The 22,999-nt window shown below is 40.7% G+C and overlaps 1 pseudogene; it reads right to left on the bottom strand.

Moving 5' to 3' along the window:
- Nucleotides 1-468: 468 nt before the first annotated feature.
- LOC121241984 lies at nucleotides 469-21,325 on the bottom strand (annotated as a pseudogene).
- Between the last annotated feature and the right edge of the window lie 1,674 nt (nucleotides 21,326-22,999).

Below are 22,999 nucleotides of genomic sequence, written 5' to 3'. Positions count from 1 at the left end.
CAAGTCCCAACAACCTACCTGGCAAATTGGTCTTATTTCCAAACCCAAGATGGCATCATCATCATCATCATCTTGAGTTTGAGCAGGAATGTTAAAATATTACCATATTTATGAAAAAATATATTCATAATATTCTACTATATATTTGGTAATGACTTATTCTCTACCATATTTAGTTTATTGTGTAAATCAGTTAGTATCGTTAATTTATTGTATTTCCATTCTTTCTCTAGCCTCATTCACATATGAATTGGGATAGATGTCATGTATTCAATAGCAATGGAGAATAACGGAGGTGTAACCTTCAAAGTCTTTGTCCCTTCTTCTCTCTCCTCCATCTTCCTTATATATATATTATCTTATATTTTCTCCGTCTTGAATTTTTATTATTTTTTATATTTTCTACGTGAAGTAAAGATAACCAGAAAACTCTATTCGAGAAAAAAAGAAGTGCGATTGAGCTTGGCACCAACTCTGGAGTCTGGACCTACCTTTATTCATAGAGTTTTGCTGCTTACAATTTGAAGTGTAGACATGCACATTACTTACTGTCAGACCACATTGATCATAAAAAATTGAGTACAAATATTATTTTTTAGTGAGTACTATTGTGACAAACTTTCACATTTATTTGATATATCAATAAATAGTACTCTTGCAAATGATATATTTCTTATTCGTAAAGGTTTGATGGCAAGCGAGGTTTGATGACAACATCAAGTGGAGTAGATTTGATATTTGTTAGTCCAACGCTTCCAGTCATATCTATCAGCAAGTTCGATGGGTTTGAAATTTCAAATGCATGTATCAGATTAGCAAGACACAATGACAACAATTTTAGGGCTAAAGATATGCCAGGGTATTAAGATATATACCTCTGTTTCGGACTCTGCTATACATGAGGAGAACTTGTCACAAACACATACTGTGTAGCAAACTAGAAAGGAACCATAGAATAGGAAAATTTCTGTTATTCTCTACGGTTACATGTAACAAACTTTTATTCATTTTTCTCTTGTATATATATACCAGTACATCAATATAGTAAATCACTGAGGTGAATTCCACTAATTCATGCTGCGTCTAACATGGCATCAGAGTCAACAGACCACTAGTCATTCCGATTCTGCTTCAATGGCGAACAATCTGCCTACCTCCCATTCCCCTCACTCTTCCGCTACACCATCCTTTTCTCACATTGTTTCCACCAAACTTTCCATTGATAACTATCTCTTATGGAATGTTCATATTTCTGCCTACCTACGTGGACAGGATCTGTTTTCTTTCGTTGATGGTTCTTCCAAACCTCCAACAAAATTTCTTCCTGATTCCTCTCAATCTAACCCAAAACCCAACCTTGATTTTCACTCATGGAGGCGCACCGACCAATTTATCCTTAGCATCCTGTTCTCCTCTCTTTCGGACTCTGTTTTAGGTCACGTTCTCTCCTCCAAAACCGCTCATCAACTATGGACTTCTCTCTCATCCATGTACTCATCTCAATCCCATGCCAAAGATTTTCAAACTCATTTCCATCTCACAAATCTGTCCCGAGGTGACCAGTCCATTTCCGACTATTTTGGCAGAGTTCGTCTCCTTGCAGACTCTCTTGCCACTTCTGGTAGTCCTTTATTAGATAAAGACCTTGTTACCTATCTGTTAAATGGACTTGGTCCATCGTACGAGCTGTTTGTCACCTCTATCACCACCAGATCCACTCCAGTCTCCCCCCATGAACTCTATCAACTTCTTTTAATCCATGAATCTAGACTTACTCATACCATCTGACCCATCTCTTCTTCTCTGGATCCATCAGCAAACTACACTTCAAGAGATCAATGTGGTCGTGGACCCAATCGAGGAGGATGACAAGGGCATAGTAGGGGACGTTACCCTTACAATGGTTGTGGTGGCAGACCTCCCTATCCCTCCAACTCATCTCATCAATACAATGCTCAACGCCCAACCTGTCAGGTGTGCAACAAGGCTGGACATGTTGCACTTCAATGCTGACATCGATTCAACCACTCGTATCAATATGAAGCTCCCAGCAACTTCTCTGCAAATTACATAGCCCAGACTCAACCTTCGAACTCTTTGTGGTATCCAGATTCAGTAGCTACACATCATCTTACAAATGATTTTTCTAACTTGAATCTATCATCTAAAGCATATGCAGGAGGTGAAACCATTAGAGTAGGAGACGGCAATGGACTTTCCATCGAAAATTTTGGTGATACTTCCCTTTCTTTAAGTTCATCCAACTTTCTTCTCAAAAATATTTTGCATGTTCCGTTCATTACAAAAAATTTAGTTTCAGTGCTTCAATTCTGTATTGATAACTCATGCTATTTTGAATTTCACTCTACTCATATCTGTGTAAAGAACAAAGCAACAGGGAAAATCCTCCTCACTAGCCCAACTCGTGATGGACTCTACCATTTTCCTTCTGCTACACCCACTTCGCCGCCTCCATTGACTCATATTGGTGAACGAACCTCCATGGATCAATGGCACTGAAGACTTGGGCACCCCTCCTTAACCTTGGTCTCTAGTGTTCTGCGGTCCAAGCATTTGCAATATCTCCCACTAGCTTTATTTTCCAATGCTCCGACTGCCCCTTAGCAAAATGTCATCAGTTTTCTTTTCCTTCAAAACGGGCCCACTATACTCACCCTTTACAATTGTTATGTGCTAACCCAAGGGATACAACCCACTATGTTTCAAGAAATGGCTGTAAATATTATCTTTCATTTGTGGACTCCTTTACATACTTTACATAGATTTTTCCTATCAAGTTAAAATCGGATGTCCTTCAAATTTTCTCAAATATTTTACCATTCATTGAAAGATTATTTAATACAAAGCTCATTACCTTGCAAACGATGGGGGAGGTGAATTTAAACCTCTCACCCCTTTGTGCAAACAACTCGGTATCACTTACAGATTTTCTTGCCCTCACACTCACCAACAAAACGGTCTAATTGAACGAAAGTATCGTCATATTGTAGAAACGGGCATTGCTCTCTTAGCCCACTCCTCTCTTTCGTTCTCTTATTGGGTCGAGGCTTTTGAAACCGTAGTGTTTCTAATCAATCTCTTACCCACTCCGGTTGTACACAACAAATCACCCTACTCTTTGGTCTATCATCAAGGACTCGACTACAAATTTCTTTAAGTTTTTGGATGTGAATGCTGGCCCAATCTTCGACCATATTCCTCTCACAAATTAAATATCTGGTCCACGTCATGTCTTTTCTTAGGTTATAGCCCAGCCCATAAAGGTTACAAGTGTCTTGATTTAAATAATAATTGCATGTACATTTCCCATGATGTAATATTCAATGAAAAATCTTTTCCATTGTCCAAAACCTGGCCCAAATTTCACTCTGAATCTTCCCCCTCTCATACGGTCTCTTTACCAATTCTCTCTCCTTCCATTTTAGGCCCACACCCAACCACGCAAAGCCCACCCGATGTCCTCAACAACAACCCAACTCACTCTCCTCCCAACTCCAGCCTAATAAATCCACAATCTTCATCCCCTTCCTCTGATACTTCTCTCGAACCTTCCCCTGTTTCGGATAATCCCAATCCTTGTCTTATTCCCCCATGTTCACCTATCATCACTCGGTCCCATACAAATTCCTCACGTCCCAGAAGATTTAATGATGGAACCATGCTATATCCTACTCGAAATTGTTTTACTATCTTTGCAGGTGTACCGGATGATCCATCAAGCTTTTCTGAAGCTATCAAACACAGAGAATGGAAGGAAGCTATGGCTAGGGAACATGATGCTCTCATTCGGAATCACACATGGACCCTGGTACCTCCTGTACCTCACACGAACATGCTGGGATGCCGTTGGGTTTTTCGCACCAAGACTCGTGCCGATGGTTCTTTTGAGAGACGAAAGGCACGTCTTGTTGCCAAAGGTTTTCACCAACAACCAGGTGTTGATTTTCATGATGCCTTCAGCCCAGTAGCGAAACCTTCAACCATTCAGTTAATTCTATCCATCGCTGTCTCTCGTGGCTGGTTGTTCCATCAAATTGACATTGAAAATGCTTTTCTACATGGTGTGCTCACTGATAATGTCTATTGCAGCAACCACAAGGATTTGTGGATCCCTCTAGGCCCTCCCACGTCTGCAAGCTTGAGAAAGCTATCTATGGGCTTAAGCAAGCACCACGAGCGTGGTTTGCTCAGTTAAGTTCTTAGCTCCTTGACTACGGTTCTACTGCATCTAAAGCAGACCCATAATTGTTTATTCTCAATTACAATGACATTCATATGTATTTGCTCATATATGTGGATGATATAGTAATAACATCCTCAAAACAGTCGGCCATTACTGATCTCATTTCTGATTTGGGACTTGCATTTCTAGTAAAAGATCTAGGCCCTTTGTCTTTTTTCTTGGGTATTGAAGTTGATTACACTGCTGATGGACTTGTTTTGTCACAAAGAAAATACATCAAACATATTCTCAGCAGAAGCAATATGCTTCATGCTAAACCCATGACCCCACCAATGGTTGCCTCTCTCAAGTTGTCAAAATTTGATAACCCAGATTTTAAGGATGTTACATTATATCACAGCATTGTGGGAGGATTGCAATACCTTTCAGTGATAAGACCAGACATCTCTTACTCAATCAACAAGGTTTGTCAATTTTATGCACTCTCCCAAAGCTCCCCATTGGAGTGTTGTCAAGCATATCCTCCGATACTTGAAAGCCACCATCAATGATGGCCTGTTCTTTGCTTCCAACTCAAGTCTTACATTGCAAGCCTACTCGGATGCTGATTGGGGGCGTTGTTCAGATGATCGCCATTCCACAAGAGGGTTTTGTATCTACCTTGGCAAACATCTCATCTCTTGGAGCTCAAAAAAACAACAAACTGTTGCTAGATCTTCAACGGAAGCTGAGTACAAGTCGATAGCTTCTTCAGCAGCTGAACTCATTTGGTTACAGACTGTGTTATGTGAACTTGGCATCAAGCTATCTCAAGCTCCCACTTTATGGTGTGACAACCTAGGGGCGACTTACCTTTCAGCCAACCCTATCTATCACTCAAGAACAATACACATGGATATTGATTTTCATTTTGTTAGAGATAGGGTGGCTGCCAACACACTTACAGTCTCTTTCATTAGTTCCAAAGATCAAATTGCGGATATCTTCACAAAACCGTTGGTGGCTGACAAATTTCTTCAGTTCAAGTCGAGTCTCAAAGTTGTAGATACACCGTTCGACTCGAAGGGGCGTATTAAGATATATACCTCTGTTTCGGACTCTGCTATACATGAGGAGAACTTGTCACAAACACATATTGTGCAGTAGACTAGAAAGGAACCGTAGAATAGGAAAATTTATGTTATTCTCTACGGTTACATGTAACAAACTTTTATTCCTTTTTCTCTTGTATGTATATACTATACATCAATACAGTAAATCACTGAGGTGAATTCCACTAATTCATGCTGTGTCTAACACAGGACAACCTCTTCTACCTCTACCAAAAGGGAGGAGCTCAAAGTTCTGACCCCTGACATCAACCTCCTTGTGGGTTGTGAGAAATCTCTCTGGCTTGAACTCTAATGGATCATACCATACTCTAGGGTCGGTCTGGATCTTCCACATATTCACTATTACAGAGCTGCCTTTCTGAATGTGATAGCCACCTAGGGTGCAGTCTTCCATGGCTTCTTTTGCTGTCGTGGGTCTAGGTGGGTATAGTCGTAATACCTCTTTAACAATGGCTTGGATATATGACAACTTACTGATATCTTCTTCTGTGACTAGTCTTCCCTTTCCCACATGGACTTCCATTTCCTCTTGGGCTTTTCTTAAAGCATGGCGATTGTTCAACAGTAGGGCGAGTGCCCATGTCAGAGAAACCATGGTTGTGTCTGCTCCTCCTACTATCATGGCCTATGTAGCATAGTTTGCGTTAAAAATAGAATAGTTGTACGTACATAACAAATCAAATGGTTCAGGAGAGATTGATATTCCTTTCAACGTTCAGTTTTGACTTGTTAAACCCAAATCATTGAGATAAATACTCGGAATCAGTGCTGCTTGCACAACTCTGTGTGTAGATAACTCATGGTCATGCACTTGTATAAGTTATTGGCATGTAATTTGTGCATGGAATATCTTTTTTTTTTCTTGATATTAAAACACCTTCTCATTAATAACTGCCAAAATGGCATTACAGATGAAAATCAGTCCATAGGATTGGTTGAACATAATTGGGAACAGATTCCCACCATACAGTAGTGTTTGAAACATTCCTAGAAAATCTAGCTAGCTTGTGAGCAGCCTAATTTGCTTTTCTATTGATATGATCAATGGAACAGCTTTAAAATCTACACTTGAGCTCTTGGATATCAGTTATGACATTACCATAACTGGCATTTGAAGGTAGAGGGCTGGATATTTCTTTGACCAGTAGCAAAGAGTCGGTTTCTATGCACAAAGGGTGGAGGCCAAGGGGAAAGTTGAATTGCAAACCTCTCAGTAATGCTAAAAGTTCAATTTCTAGAGGCTCCATGACAACCTCTTCTTTTTTATTAACTGCCATAACACTTTGCCTTCCCAATCTAGAGCAATGAGTCCAACTCCAGCTTTACTTTTAGCATGAAACACAACCCCATCTACATTGAGTTTGATTGAGCCTTGTGGATGAGGTTGCCATTGGGAGATTCTCCTTGCTCTGCTAATGTCAAGGGCTTTAGTTGCTTTGTAAGTCCAAAGCAGGGAAAGAGCTGAGTTGATGGCTTCCCTAGGGATGAGTTGTTTCTCTTCAAAAATCCACTGGTTCCTTCTATACCAGCATGCCCAAGCTATCATGAATAGCCTTTCCAGTGCCTCGTTGCTGCAAGAGTCCTGTAATCTGCAAATCCATTCCCTAAAGTCTCCTTGAGGATCTTCTGTATTAAGTTGAGGGAGTTGCTTACACCACATAGTTGGGTTTATGTTGCATTGAAAAAGTGGATGTGTTGTAGTTTCTGCTGCTGTAGAACACAATTGGCATGTTTCATCTTGGACTATCTTTCTTTTTTTCAAGTTACATCTCGTGGGAAGGGCCTCCATGCAAGTCCTCCAAGCAAAAATTTTCACCTTGGGGGGAACCTTCATTCTCCAAATTTGCTTCCATAGTTTCCTGTTGGTACTACTTAAAGAGCTTTTCACCCTCCGTTGTTGCTGTAGAAAGATCTCTGAAACATTTGTACGCACTTCTCACACTACAGCAACCATTCCTTTCCTTGTCCCATATCAACTTGTCCTCATGATTAGCTGCACTTAGGATTATTTTTAGGACAACATCTGCAGGATCAGGAGGCAGCATTCTTCTTACTTTTTGCACATCCCACCAGCCAGTAGAAGGGTCAATAATCTCCTCAACTTTCTGGTTATTAGCTCTACTTGTATCTCCCATTTGTGCAGGTTCTTGAAACCAGGGATCCAATAATCTTCCCATATTCTTACTATCATTCCATTCCCAATTCTCCATCTACAAGCCTGAAAAAGCTTGTCTTTGACAGCCCCTATGCCCCTCCAAACATAGGAAGGGTTATGACCAAGACTAGAACTCTGGAAGTTAGTGTTAGGGAAATATCTAGCCTTAAAGATTTTATGAATTAGGATGTCTCCTTGCTGCATGATTCTCCAGCCTTGTTTTGCAAGTAATGCCTCAATGAAGAATCTGAGGTTTTTGAAGCCCAGACCCCCATCACCCTTGGTTTCACACATCCTCTTCCAACTGACCTAGTGAATCTTCTTCTCTTCCTTCTTCTGCCCCCACCAGAATTTGGCCATCAGTTGTTCTAGTTCATTATAAAGGGAAAGAGGAAACATGAAGCAGGACATAGCGTAAGTAGGAATTGCTAGTGCAACTGCCTTGATCAAAGTTTATTTTCTCCCTTGGGATAAAAGCTTGCCCTTCCATTGCTGAAACTTCGACCAGATTTTGTGCTTTATATCTAAAAAGGCCCTCTTTTTATTTTTCCCAATCATAGGTGGAAGGCCTAGGTATTTGTCATGTGTTCTTGAATGCCCCAAGAACCAAGCAATTGGCATTGTGCTGTTGAAGATACATTCCTTCTAAAGACCATTGATGCCTTGTCCCTATTGATTTTTCGTCCTGAGGCCCTCTCGTAAATTTCAAGGATTCTTTGCACTTCACTACTTTCTTGGCTTGAGACCTTGCAAAATAATATGTTGTCATCTGCAAATAGTAGATGATTCATCACAAGAGCTCCTCTACAGACTTGGATTCCCCTTATCAAGTTTCTTGAATCTGCTTGAGCCAGCAGGGAAATAAGTCCTTTGGTTCCCAGCAAGAAAAGGTATGGAGACAAAGGGTCTCCTTGTAAGAATGGAAAAGGACATAGTTTTTACACACCTCAAAATCAAACAGATCCATTTGCTAGCAAATCCCATCTGTTGCATAACATCCTCCAAGTAGTGCCATTCAAGTTTGTCATAGGCTTTACTCATGTCTAGTTTGAGGGACATGAACCCTGTTTTGCCTTTCCTTTTTCTTCTAAGAAAATCAATCATCTCATAAGCCATGAAGATATTATCAAATATGGCTCTTCTAGGTACAAAAGCACTTTGGGAAATAGAGATAATCTTAGGGAGGATCAACTTTAGCCTATTAGATAAGATCTTGGAGATCAATTTGTAAATTACATTACAGAGGCTAATGGGTCTGTATTCTGACACTTTAAGAGGATTTTTTATTTTAGGAATGAGAGCTATAAAAGTATGATTAATAGCACAAGGGAATTGGCCATTGTTAAGAGCATTAAGCATAGCCTTAGACACTGATTTACCAACTATATGCCAATATTTTTTTATAGAAAATGGGGGCCATACCATCTAGACCAGGGGCTATGGTGGGGTTCATTTGATGAAGGGCTACCTTCACTTTAGCATCAATAAAGACTTTGGTGAACTCCTCATTCATCTTTGCTATAACTCTGCCTCTCAGAGATGCTAGGAAGTCCAAATTGCAAGGTTGTGCATCTGATTTGAACATTTCTTCATAGTAACTCATGATTAGTTCATCCCTCTTTCTACTTCTTGCCACTCTCCAGACTCATCTTGTAGTCTTGTAATGGCGTTTTTTTTCCTCCTTTGGTTTGCTTGGCTATGGAAAAACTTTGGTTTTGATCTACTGCCTTGAGCTAAAGGGCTTTTGATCTTTGCCTCCATTGTATTTCTTCCCTTTCCAGCAGCAACTTGAATCTTTCCCAGGTTGATTCTAGCCTGTTGCAACCCCTAGTGCACTTCTCCAAAGCTTTGTTTGCTCCATTTTAAGAGACTTTCGCTGCAGGCTGATAGCTTCCCCATGATGTCATCAGGAGATCCATACCTACCAAGAGCCTGCTAGACCTTCTTTATTTCCTTGCCACAATCTTCACTTTCAATCCACGTAGCTTAGAACCTAAAGGGTTTAGGGCCTTTATATCTTGGAGAGATGCCTTCTGTATTAAGGACAATTGAAGCATGGTCTGAATGGCCTGCTATGGAGTGTAACACCTTGGTAAAAGGGAAGGCTTGAGACCATGCATGGTTAGCTAAGGCTCGGTCCTGCCTCTCTAAAATTGCATGGGCCCCTTCCCTATTGTTCTACCAAGTGAAATGCGAACATTCAAATCCCTGGTCTTTCAAAGCACAATCATCTATCACTTTTCGAAAGTTTTCCATTTGAGATTCTGATCTATCATTACCTCCATTCTTTTCAATTCTATTGGTAATCTCATTGAAGTCCCCAATTACCAACCATTTCTCACAAGCCCCCAAGTTCAAAAATCTTAGAAGATCCCAAGATTCTCCCCTTCTACTAACTTCTGGCAACTCATAGAACCCAGTTAGTTGCCAATTGTCCTGACCTCTGTTATCTTTAACTTCAGCATCAATATGATTCTTTGAGTAACTTTGAATGGTTAGGTCAACCTCATGTCCCCACATTAGGCTTAGTCCACCACTTTTCCCCTCACAATCGACTGTTAAACAGTGAGGAAAACCAACTTGATACTTAATCTTTTCCATCGCCCTACTAATTAATTTAGCTTCTTGTAAAAACAAAATATTGGGAGCTTCTATCTTGATCAAGTCACGAAGGGCACGAATTCCACATGGGTTCCCAAACCCACATGAATTCCAACTTAGTAGTTTCATGTCGCTCGTTGGGGCTGATCATCAGCCTCCACCGATCTTGTATTTGAGTTTGTGGTCAAGTCCATAACCTTTCGCAGCTTGGCTTTAGGTAAAGGCCCTGACTCAGTTTCCTTCTTCCTTACTACCTTCCTTTTCAGGGAACAATTAGGAATCCCAGGGCTATTTTCCTTTCCCGCCCTTCTGTTTATTCTTTGCCACTTACCCCTTGTCGACTGTTCCTTATTACAACCAAACATAGGTAGGGAAACCTCGTTCTTGGTCAAAGCTATTATTGGAGGGGCCAAATCTTCCAAACTACTGTTAGAGTCGACTGCTGTCAGAATGGTTGTTGGTTTACCCGTGAAGGCCTCCTCTAGTTTTGACTTCTCCTTCTGCAGGGTGCCCATGCCCTCATCGAGTATAGCTATGGTATGAGGTAAGGCCCCTTCCCCTCCCATTAAACCGGTCTGTACTTGTAGCCTTATTGGAGTTGACTTCCTGAGCCACACTACCTTGAAACACGCTCCCACTTGCACTGCCCAAGATAGTAAGGTTTGAAATTACTCTTGTTTTTGCCGAATTTGTAGCATTACCTTTGGAACTTGAGCAAGGTGGCGGAACAAGATACTCTTGGTCTTGCTTAGTCTAGTGGTTGCAATGGTTGACAAAAGAAACCCCGGCTCGCAGCCATGGACCAAACGGATAATCCTCTTCTTTCTGTGTTACACAGTTTCCTTCCTCTCATCACAATATTTATGACTATGCCCCAATATACCACAAATATAACAGAAGGTTAGTAGTCTTTCATGCGTAAACGAACCCAGCAAACACCATGGGAGGGAATATTAACGCATTTGACTCGTAACAAAATTTTTGTGACATCTAAACTGACGCTAAGTCTGATGAATTCACCCCAAGCAGCTTCATTCTTTTCTATGTTGATCTCCTCTATCGAACCAATACTGTTACCAATTTTCCTTACCACCTTTTCATTCATGGCACCTAGGGGAAGGTGATAGAGTCTTACCCAAAAAGAAGCCAAGTCTATATTAACTTTGTTTGTTTGGATGCCTCCTAAGAAGTGTTTCACCAAAGCAAGATGCCTATCGAAGGACCAAGGCCCTTTGCATTGCACCCTAGCCTTCTCTCTCTGGTCTTCGAATTCCACCAATAGTAGTTTAGAGCCCAGCTCCTTAAACCAGATCCTCTTAACTGGTCTCCATAGCTTCCACATGGTTTGCTTAAAAGCCTCACGATTGTAGTGTTTCCCCGTTAGTGGAGACACCAGGAGACAATGCTCTCCCCTTTGTAGTTCCTCTTCCATTATAATGTCCTCCTTTTCTTGTTCCGACACAGACATCTGTTTACATAAATCTTCTAGAGACACTTCTATGATGGAAAGTTTGTGTAAGGCCCAGTGGGTTGTGAAGCCGGTCCATGCTTGAGGGCCTAGCCCTTTCATTTTCGGTGGGCGAACGACGTCGTTTGGAGGGTAAGCTTTTCTTTTTCCCTCCCCCGATTTCTTTTCCTTCTCTTTCGGCATTGCAGTTACTCTGTTTAGTTTTTTTTTTTTCTCCGCAACTCTTTCCGTCGCACGTTTCTTTCCTTTTCCTTTCAGTTTCAACTTCATTTCTTGTTGTTGGCATTAGTTTGAGTTTCCGAATCCCATGCCCTAAACCTCCTCATGTGGATTTCTGTTACTGCGTTGTTTCTGGTTTCCCGAGTGTTGTCGTCTGCTACACTCTGTTTTCTCTCCATTTTGCATTTCAGTTTCCGTCTGCAGCACACGGGCATCAATTCGCATCCCCTCCATTTTCGACTGGTAAGGGTTTCTTTCTCATCCAAGTTTCGGTTTCTCCTTCTGTAACTGTGCGATTTCTGCTTCTTAGTTTTGGGTTTGGTTGATCTTCATTCTGATGCAGTATCTGTTTTGGCTGTGAGATTGAGTAGCTTTTTTGTGAGTTTTTCTGGTTGTTGCGTGGTGAGTATTTCGGGTTGGTGTTTTGTCCTAGGTTTGGATTATTTGAAGTTTCATCGTAGTGGAATTGTTGGACTGGTGGTTGAGAAAATATTTGGAAGTATTAGTTTATACTTTATGTTATGGAGTTGGGAATGGAAAGAAGAGTGCTTTGTGTAGTGTAAACTGGTTAAGTTGGCAAAATTTGCGTACTTCGCTCGAGCGGACTATCGAGCGCGACTCGAGCGAACAGCCAAATGAACATTGGCTTGAGCGGAGTGTCGAGCGAGACTCGAGCGAACCTCTCTGACTTGAACTCGCTCGAGCGGAGTGTCGAGCGATACTCGAGCGAACCTCTCTGACTTGCCTTCGCTCGAACAGTCTGTCGAGCGAACTTGGCTCGAGCCAACTGTCGAGCCAACTTTCAGCAAATACTTTTTCAGTTCCAAATCAGTCTCCACTTATAACCAACATACTGAGTTTAGTATAGAATATTTTTGGTCGCAGTGTGGGCTGTCCGGATTGTTATTTGGCTAGTTAAGTTTGATTAAACTCGTTGAATTATGGTCTAGAGTTTGAGTCTTGAGTTGTTTAAGACCAATTGTGTATTGTTGGACTTTAATATTTAGTTTATATTATCTTATGAATAGGTGGCGAGACGGATAGAGACCATATTCAAGTCATAGATAATACGCTGCAGGAGTCAGGTAAGTGGGGTTCCTATGCTAGGTTTTATACAAGTTAATAAGACTGAGGCTGATTTTATGAAAAACTTGCATATTTTGTGTTATGTTGGGAACTTGTGAAAATAAAGATCAACCTCGGTCACTCATCTGCATTATTCATGAAATCTGTGTGAAAAAGGAAAAAATATGTTTTGGCATGCATTGTATAGACATGAGCTAAATTCTGTCATGTGGTTTCTGAAATCTGGAAAAAAAGAGCGATATTGAGGATATGAAAAGTTGTGCATTTATTTAGAAAGATGTTCTGACTTTTGTGTTCAGCGTGTGTAACTGCTTAATTCTGTTTTGGTACTCTGTATTATTTTGTTATAACATCTGAAAACCTTTGGCATGGTGTACTGGTTTTCGTATCTGACTCTGTCTCTGCTTTGCTCTGCTCTGCTCTGCTCTGTTTGGGTTGGTACCAACTTCTCTGTCTCTGAGTGCACCCACTTTGGAAACAAAGTGGTTTTATTGTGGTCTTTGCTGTGTGCACAATCGGGGCTCCGAGATGAATAAAGGAAAGATTTCACCTCTGTCTCTGCCTGGTTTGGCCACCGGGGTTAGCACAACCCTACCACGGGGGTGAAACATGGTCTCTGCTCTGTTTGATGCTCTGTTTTGATTTGATGATGATACTCAGTTTATGTTATGCCAAAGTACCATGGGTTTTACTTGTTTTAAAACCATCGCTCTGTTATTTTGAAAATATGTTCTGTTCTGCATGATAACTCTGGAAAAATATTTTGTTCTGCATACTCTCCTTGATAAATGCTCATGTTTGCACGCTAGCATATGATTTCTGCTTACTGAGTTGTTGATAACTCACCCCCTATCATTATAATATTTTTCAGATGATGTGGTGAGTCCAAATGAGGACTTAGATTAGAATGCTATTTGTGTCTAAGCTGAGGAGATGTTGGTAGAAGAAGGACTTCTGGTGTTCTTAGTTTTAATATCTTTGAGTTTTATTTATGTCTTGAGTTTAGTAAGATTTATGAAATATTTAGTTGGTTTATTATGACTATCGGGAGGTTATGGACCCCTTTGATTTATTATTATTGCATTAAAGATTGTGTGGAGTTTGTAATGAGATTATTGAGAAGATTTGAGATTGATTTCATTTATGAAGTTTTTGGAGTTTATTCTTTGGATGTGTTGGGAGATATGTTTATGAGTGACAAGAAGAAATTCTCCAAGCCACCCGGGTTTGGGGCGTTACATTTGGTATTAGAGACAGGTTAGAATTCTACATACTATAAACCTAGGAGGTTTAGATTTCTGTGGGTGCATAGGATTGAATATTGTTGAAGTGGGAAGTCTTAGAATTCGCTGGCTTTGCGAATAACTATCAAGTGTGGTATTTCATAGGTCTATGAACTAAATTCATGTTGATTAAGGTTTAGTTTAGTGGCAGAGCCTTCTTAAATACTCAGATGGAGTAAGATGTTAAATTTTGGAGAGATTGACTATTACTACCGTTGTGCGTTCCTCTTTTGTCTCTGTTATAGATATTCTTATATTTTTGAATTCTAATACATATACGTTTTGTTTTTACAAATACCACTAATTTTCTATGTTCTTATAAATTCTATTTTCGAAGCGATTTTTAAAAATTCTAGTTATTTTGTCAGGATGCCACCTCGTCGTAGAGAACGAAGCATGTCGGATCTGAATGCGATCGAGAACGAAAGGGAAGCAAACCCGAGTGCTTCCGACGTATTACGAGCAGCTGCACATCAGTTAATTGATGACCTTGTGCAGAATCCCACGGGTCGCCAGCGTAATTTCAATGAAGGGGGTTGTACTGTTGAGCAATTCAATCGTATGCACCCTCCTTTATTTGATGGGAGAGGCGATCCAACTTTGGCGGAGGATTTGATTCAGGACATTGAGGAGATTTTGCGAGTCCTAACTTGTACTGAGGAGCAAAAAGTGGCGTACGCCACATTCAAGCTTACTGGGGAAGCAAAGAGGTGGTGGATCTCTAAAAGATCTATCAGGGAAGCAGAGGGGATAGAGATAGTCAGTTGGCTGCACTTCAAGCAGATCTTTCTTAAGCGCTTCTTCCCTAGCTCTTTCCGTGAGGACAAGGCTATGGAATTTGCCACCTTGGTTCAGGGAACAATGACGGTACATCAGTATGCTGCTAGGTTTACTGAGTTATCCCGTTTTGCTACTTACTTGATTCCCGATGAGGAAAAGAAGGCACGCAAATTTGAGCAAGGACTGAATGAGAAACTGTATGTGCGTGTGGTGGGTTTCCAGATTCGGAACTTCTCAGAATTGGTGGATAAAGCAACAGTTTTTGAAAGAACCCTTCAAAGAAGCGCTGCAATGCATGAACAGAGGAAAAGGACTACTCCTACTAGGTACCAGTCTGGCATGGATCAGGGACCATGGAAAAAGAGGAATGAAGGTAGTAGTTCGGGAAAAAGGCTGGTTCAGAGTAATCAACAGCCCTACCAGTGTAGGACATGCAATCAAGTGCACTCCGGAGAGTGCAGAAAAGGGGCGGGATTGTGTTTTCGTTGTGGCAAAACAGGACACTACATCAGGGATTGCCCAATGCAAAATAGGAGCAACCAGGCATTCATACCGCCACCTCAGAGGAATGAAGTATCGGCCCGGGGCAGCAATCAACGTCCTACTGCGCCTGCTCGAGTCTTTGCACTAACACCTGGAAAGGTTGAGGGTAGGAATGACGTGATCACTGGTATGACTCTTTGGTTTTACTTTAAGGATTTATAGTTTCTATTATTTTCTTTTCTTTGATTGATTCTGGTTAAGACTTTGAATATTCTTGGTTCATGGATGAGTTTGAATGTGATCACAGGTACTCTTTCTCTGCTTTCTAATAATGCTTTTGTGTTATTTGACTCGGGAGCGACACATTCTTTTGTTTCCACGGCGTACTCTAGATTTTGCACTTTAGATACTGAAATGTTGAGGAACAAGTTAGTGGTTGCGACCCCAAAAGGAAATTCTGTAGTTTGTAGTGAGATTTTACCTGGATGCCCTCTTTCTATAGAGGGAAGACTGATGCCAGCAGATTTAATAGTTTTCCACATGGTTGGGTTTGATGTAATTTTGGGTATGGATTGGCTGGCTTCCTACCACGCCAGTATTGATTGTGCTAAAAAGGAAGTGGTATCCAGACCCCCTAATGAAGGTGAATTTCGGTTCACAGGGTCAAAAGTGAGGTTGACGCCACCCATCATTTCGGCCATTCAGGTTGGAAAACTGTTGCATCATGGTTGTCAGAGATTCCTAGCCTGTGTGGTAGAAGCACCAAAGGGGGAAGTGATGTTGGAACAGATACCTGTTGTGAGAGATTATCCAGAGGTCTTCCCTGAAGATTTATCGGGACTTCCACCCGAGCGGGAGGTAGAGTTTGCTATTGAGTTAGTTCCAGGCACGGCACCCCTTTCGAAAGCACCTTATCGCATGGCGCCATCTGAATTAGCGGAACTCAAAGAGCTGTTGCAAGATTTGTTAGACAAGGGTTTCATCAGGCCCAGTGTTTCACCTTGGGGAGCTCCAATTCTTTTTGTGAAGAAGAAGGATGGATCGATGAGAATGTATATCGATTTCAAGGGATCTTGGATGCAACATTTACCATTGGTTGAGTTTGCATATAATAATAGCTTCCAGGCTAGCATTGGGATGGCACCTTACGAGGTTTTATATGGCAGGAGATGTAGGTCTCCATTGTATTGGGATGAAGTAGGTGAAAGGAAACTTCTAGGGCCAGAGATTATTCAGCAGACCACCGAAAAGATAGATATCATTCGGGCTAGAATGAAAGCAGCTCAAAGCCGACAGAAGAGGTATGCAGATAAACGCCGCCGTCAATTAGAGTTTGCGATGGGAGATAAGGTATTCTTGAGAATTTCACCAATGAAAGGAGTTATGAGATTCGGAAAGAAAGGTAAGTTGAGTCCTAGATACATTGGGCCGTTTGAGATTCTTGATCGGTTTGGACCGGTGGCGTACAGGGTGGCTCTACCACCGGCGTTCTCGGGAGTGCATAATGTGTTCCATGTGTCCATGTTGAGAAAGTATATCCATGACCCCACTCACATCATAAATCATGAACCCTTGCAGATTCTAGAGGACATGACCTACACCGAGGAACCATTGCGGATTCTGGACAGGAAAGAGCAAGTGTTGAGGAATCGAACTATTTCTTTGGTTAAAGTATTGTGGAATAATCATGCTATCAATGAAGCATCTTGGGATTTCGAGGAAGAGATGCGAGTGAAGTACCCTCATTTGTTCGAAGGAAATTATTATAGCTTGTAGCAAATTCTGAGGACGGAATTTTTGTAAGGGAGGGAGGATGTAAGGCCCAGTGGGTTGTGAAGCCGGTCTGTGCTTGAGGGCCTAGCCCTTTCATTTTCAGTGGGCGAACGACGTCGTTTGGAGGGGTAAGCTTTTCTTTTTCCCTCCCCCGATTTCTTTTCCTTCTCTTTCGGCATTGCAGTTACTTTGTTTAGTTTTTTTTTTTCTTTCTCCGCAACTCTCTCCGTCCCACATCTCTTTCCTTTTCCTTTCAGTTTCAACTTCATTTCTTGTTGTTGGCATTAGTTTGAGTTTCCGAATCCCATGCCCTAAACCTCCTCACGTGGATTTCTGTTGCTACGTTGTTTCTGGTTTCCCGAGTGTTGTCGTCTGCTACACTCTGTTTTCTCTCCATTTTGCATTTCGGTTTCCGTCTGCAACACACGGGCATCAATTCGCATCCCTCCATTTTCGACTGGTAAGGGTTTCTTTCTCATCCAAGTTTCGGTTTCTCCTTCTGTAACCGTGCGATTTCTGCTTCTTAGTTTTGGGTTTGGTTTATCTTCATTTTGATGCAGTATCTGTTTTGGCTATGAGATTGAGTAGCTTTTTTGTGAGTTTTTCTGGTTGTTGCGTGGTGAGTATTTCGGGTTGGTGTTTTGTCCTAGGTTTGTATTATTTGAAGTTTCATTGTAGTGGAATTGTTGGACTAGTGGTTGAGAAAATATTTGGAAGTATTAGTTTATACTTTATGTTATGGAGTTGGGAATGGAAAGAAGAGTGCTTTGTGTAGTGTAAACTGGTTAAGTTGGCAAAATCTACGTACTTCGCTCGAGCGGACTGTCGAGCGCGACTCGAGCGAACAGCCAAATGAACATTGGCTTGAGCGGAGTGTCGAGCAAGACTCGAGCGAACCTCTCTGACTTGCATTCGCTCGAGCGGAGTGTCGAGCGAGACTCGAGCGAACCTCTCTGACTTGCCTTCGCTCGAGCAGTCTGTCGAGCGAACTTGGCTCGAGCCAACTGTCGAGCCAACTTTCAGCAAACACTTTTTTCAGTTCCAAATCAGTCTCCACTTATAACCAACATACTGAGTTAGTATAGAATATTTTGGGTCGAAGTGTGGGCTGTCCGGATTGTTATTTGGCTAGTTAAGTTTGATTAAACTCGTTGAATTATGGTCTAGAGTTTGAGTATTGAGTTGTTTAAGACCAATTGTGTATTGTTGGACTTTAATATTTAGTTTATATTATCTTATGAATAGGTGGCGAGACAGATAGAGACCGTATTCAAGTCATAGATAATACGCTGCAGGAGTCTGGTAAGTGGGGTTCCTATGCTAGGTTTTATACGAGTTAATAAGACTGAGGCTGATTTTATGAAAAACTTGCATATTTTGTGTTATGTTGGGAACTTGTGAAAATAAAGATCAACCTCGGTCACTCATCTGCATTATTCATGAAATCTGTGTGAAAAAAGAAAAAATATGTTTTGGCATGCATTGTGTAGACATGAGCTAAATTCTGTCATGTGGTTTCTGAAATATGGAAAAAGAGTGATATTGAGGATATGAAAAGTTGTGCATTTATTTAGAAAGATGTTATGGCTTTTGTGTTCAGCGTGTGTAACTGTCTGATTCTATTTTGGTACTCTGTATTATTTTGTTATAACATCTGAAAACCTTTGGCAGGGTGTACTGGTTTTCGTATCTGACTCTGTCTCTGCTTTGCTCTGCTCTGCTCTGTTATGCTCTGCTCTGTTTGGGTTGGTACCAACTTCTCTGTCTCTGAGTGCACCCACTTTGGAAACAAAGTGGTTTTATTGTGGTCTTTCCTGTGTGCACACTCGGGGCTCCGAGAAGAATAAAGGAAAGATTTCACCTCTGTCTCTGCCTGGTTTGGCCACCGGGGTTAGCACAACCCTACCACGGGGGTGAAACATGGTCTCTGCTCTGTTTGATGCTCTGTTTTGATTTGATGATGATACTCAGTTTATGTTATGCCAAAGTACCATGGGTTTTACTTGTTTTAAAACCATCGCTCTGTTATTTTGAAAATATGTTCTGTTCTGCATGATAACTCTGGAAAAATATTTTGTTCTGCATACTCTCCTTGATAAATGCTCATGTTTGCACGCTAGCATATGATTTCTGCTTACTGAGTTGTTGATAACTCACCCCCTATCATTATAATATTTTTCAGATGATGTGGTGAGTCCAAATGAGAACCTGGATTAGAATGCTGTTTGTGTCTAAGCTAAGGAGATGTTGGTAGAAGAAGGACTTCTAGTGTTCTTAGTTTTAATATCTTTGAGTTTTATTTATGTCTTGAGTTTAGTAAGATTTATGAAATATTTAGTTGGTTTGTTATGACTATCGGGAGGTTATGGACCCCTTTGATTTATTATTATTGCATTAAAGATTGTGTGGAGTTTGTAATGAGATTATTGAGAAGATTTGAGATTGATTTCATTTATGAAGTTTTTGGAGTTTATTCTTTGGATGTGTTAGGAGATATGTTTATGAGTGACAAGTAGAAATTCTCCAAGCCACCCGGGTTTGAGGCGTTACAGTTTGAAACCTGTACTAAGACTGGGAAAAGGCCTCCACGATCACAGTAGCTCTCGGGAGGTTCAACATCAGTGCATGGAATATCTTTCATGACTCGAGAAAACTTACCAAACATGTGGCTTTGTTGACTGTGTCGGCATGAAAGCTAACAAGGTGATCTGCAGTACTATCAAGGACTGAAAGCATCACATCCATGAAATCTTGCTGCTGATCTTTAGCCTCACCTGAGCTCTCTTCTTCTGGTGCTCCTCCAACCACTCGGTTACGATAAAGTCCATATCTTTTGCTGTTCTCTTCATGGCCTTCTTGTGCCCACCCAAATCCAACCACCCAAGATAAGGAATCGCATCCCCCACAACGAAAAGCCCCAGAAAGTGAAAGAATTCCCTGGACACCTTTTGACACCGTCGTGCGTGCTCGTCACGTGCAATAGTGGAACTAGAGTAGCGCTTTCCAACTACCTTTCTAAGAATCATGTGATAAGTCCCTTATAATTGTAGATGATAAAACTCAAGTATATGTCCTCTTCGGGTGAGGATGTACCACAATTATTTGCTGGAATAATTTTTCTGTGTTCTTATTGATGACCCACGGCTGCTTAAATAGCAGTCCATGTTCACAAAACTGAAATTACAAAGTGAAAACAGAACTGCCGAAAACAGAGGAAACACCTAGAGCCACTACTAGTGACTGACGCCTACACACTCCACGTTCTAACGGAAATAGAAATGCAACAACAGAGAGATAAAATGCAACAACAGAAAGATAAATGCAGTAGAAAATAGAAACTGACTTCAAGCTACGACTCAGTCCATGCACGCATGTGACTTCAACAGCTATGACTCAGTCCATTCACTACGTCCATGCCTTTCCATGCACTACGTCCATGCCTTTGCACGTTTAACCTCCTCCCATATACTTGGGATTTGGTTTTAGGCCCCTCCCCGAACGTCGTGGCCTATCATCATGTTGAGAGAAAAGTCACCAAACCATTGCTTCATCTCCACTAGGACATGATCGGACCTATCTTTCCTCTTGGTCCAGAGCTTGTACAACTCTTTCAAGGAAGTCTCCATCTCTGAGGCTCGAACATCCTTAAGCAGCTCAGGTCGGCGGTTAGAGAGAATCTCCATGGACGTTAACCTGCGGATTTCATGCCAGTAAGACCCATAGGGGCTGAGTCCGAAAAGGGCATAGTCATAGCTCAAGTGTTTTGCAGCAACAATTATGGGGCGAGAACATAAGGCCACATCGTTGGTGGTGAAACATTCCTTCGCCACCTCCCAACTACTGATTACCAAAGCCGAACGTAACCCAATGCGAATGGAGAAGGCTAGCCCATATTTTTCTGCTAAGGATCCCAAAGTGATGTGTGGCAGCTGGGGCTGAGATCCACCTAGCAGGTGCAAGTGACCAATTAGAGGCCATGCACCAGCAGCTTCGGGTGCTCTTTTGGTCTTAGTAGCACGAGACAACCTTTTGATTATGGAGGAAACAAGAAGTATGGAAAATATTCCAGCTACGATTATATTTATATTTAGATTTTGGAGCTGAAAATCCATTGCAGACACCTGATCAAGACTAGAAGTATGATCTTTGGTTAGATTTCAAGAAAATCTCCCTCAGTTTCACAGATTTTCTTCTTGTATGGATCACTCTATATATATGTTAGGACCGGCCGGTATGCATGTACATGTATTAGGTTTTAGCTAGTGTGCTGCAAAATTTTATATAGCTTGCCAGCTTGGAGCTTAGGTAATTAACCCCTCCAACAATCTCTCCCATCCAATAATTAATACGTGTAAATTTCATCCGCTATCCCAATCGGTGCGGCCCTCATGATTCACCTCACACTAGCTAGGCTTTCAATCAAAGAAACAAATATATGGATCCAAGTGTAATTAAATTCAAGTTTATAGGTACGTACTCTGATGTATGCATTTCAAGTTGATAATAAATAGTCCATAGTTTGATCGTACATATATATATATATATATATATATCATGTCTTTACATTATGGACTTCTTTATAAGCATCTTCTTGAAGGTTTTTATGCTAATTGTGTGCGTGCAGTAAATTATCTTTATTATGCTTCGTCTTGGCCGTACGTGAGCGTAAGTTGAATCTACACAAATCTCTCTCGTCTTTGTTATATATATGTTCACAAAAAGAAAGTAAAATGGTGTATAAAGCATAATTTAAATTATCTATATATTTTCATGTATTATTATGTTAACATGGTGCTCCATCAATGATATTATGAAACGTTTTATTGCTAGCTGTAATGAGTCATTATTTTAATGATAAATATTTTGACTATAAAAGAATTTCACAAAAGTAAACTCACAGACTGACGTTGTTTAATATGGTATATATGTAAGATTGTCTTTACTTTTATAAAATTTCTTTGTATGATATCTCATATTTTAGTGTTTTTTAATTGAATGATTATTTTAATTAGTTTAGATATTGGTTCTCTTGTTTTAAATTTATCGGATTTCTCGTTGGATTTATTTTATAATTTTTAAGTTGTGAAATTTATTTTGATGTGTTTTCTTGATATTAATTATTGTTTGCATTTAAATTGCTCTTTGCTTTAATGAATAATTTTGTTGGACTTTCATTATTTTATTTTATTAATATTGAGTTGTAGTGTTTTTATTTGGCTCTTATTTATTTTTATTGTGCCTTTTTCTTTTGTTAGACTCTTCTATTTTCAGACTGGGCCTATTTGAGTGTGTTTTATTTTCTTTTGGGCCCAGCCCATGGTCCCCAACCCAACCCGTGAGCCTTCAACCCAGCCCACTAAACCACCCAGACAACGTCATTTGGTCCAGCTCTTACGGCTTCTTCATCTCTCTTTTCTTCTCCTGCGCCCCGTTGCTTCTCCACTTCCTTTCCATTTCAGTTTTCATCTCCCTTCTTCAATCTGTGCGACTGCTGCTTCTCTTCTTCTCCTTTTTCATTTTATGTCATTTCTTTCCTTTGTTTTTCATTGGGACGCTGTCTGTTGTGTTCCTTCTTCCTCTCTATCTTATTTTCGGTTCTTCCCCTTTGCAAGTCAGCGAACGCCACCACTCATTCCTTCATCTTCGGTTGGTAATGGCTCCAATTCCATCTCTTTAATTTTTGGTTTCTCTTTTGCTGTAAAACCGTATAGATCTCTTCCTCTTTAGCATTTATTTTTCATCTATTTTTCTCTCCATTTGCAGGTCTATCCATGAGCCTCCATTCTTGTACTGTCTCTTAAATTTTCCTTATAATTTTGTGGCTCATGGTTGTGA

This window comes from Juglans microcarpa x Juglans regia, chromosome 8D, assembly GCF_004785595.1.
Source record: "Juglans microcarpa x Juglans regia isolate MS1-56 chromosome 8D, Jm3101_v1.0, whole genome shotgun sequence".
Lineage (NCBI taxonomy): Eukaryota > Viridiplantae > Streptophyta > Magnoliopsida > Fagales > Juglandaceae > Juglans > Juglans microcarpa x Juglans regia.
This window is presented reverse-complemented; position numbering and strand designations above follow the sequence as displayed.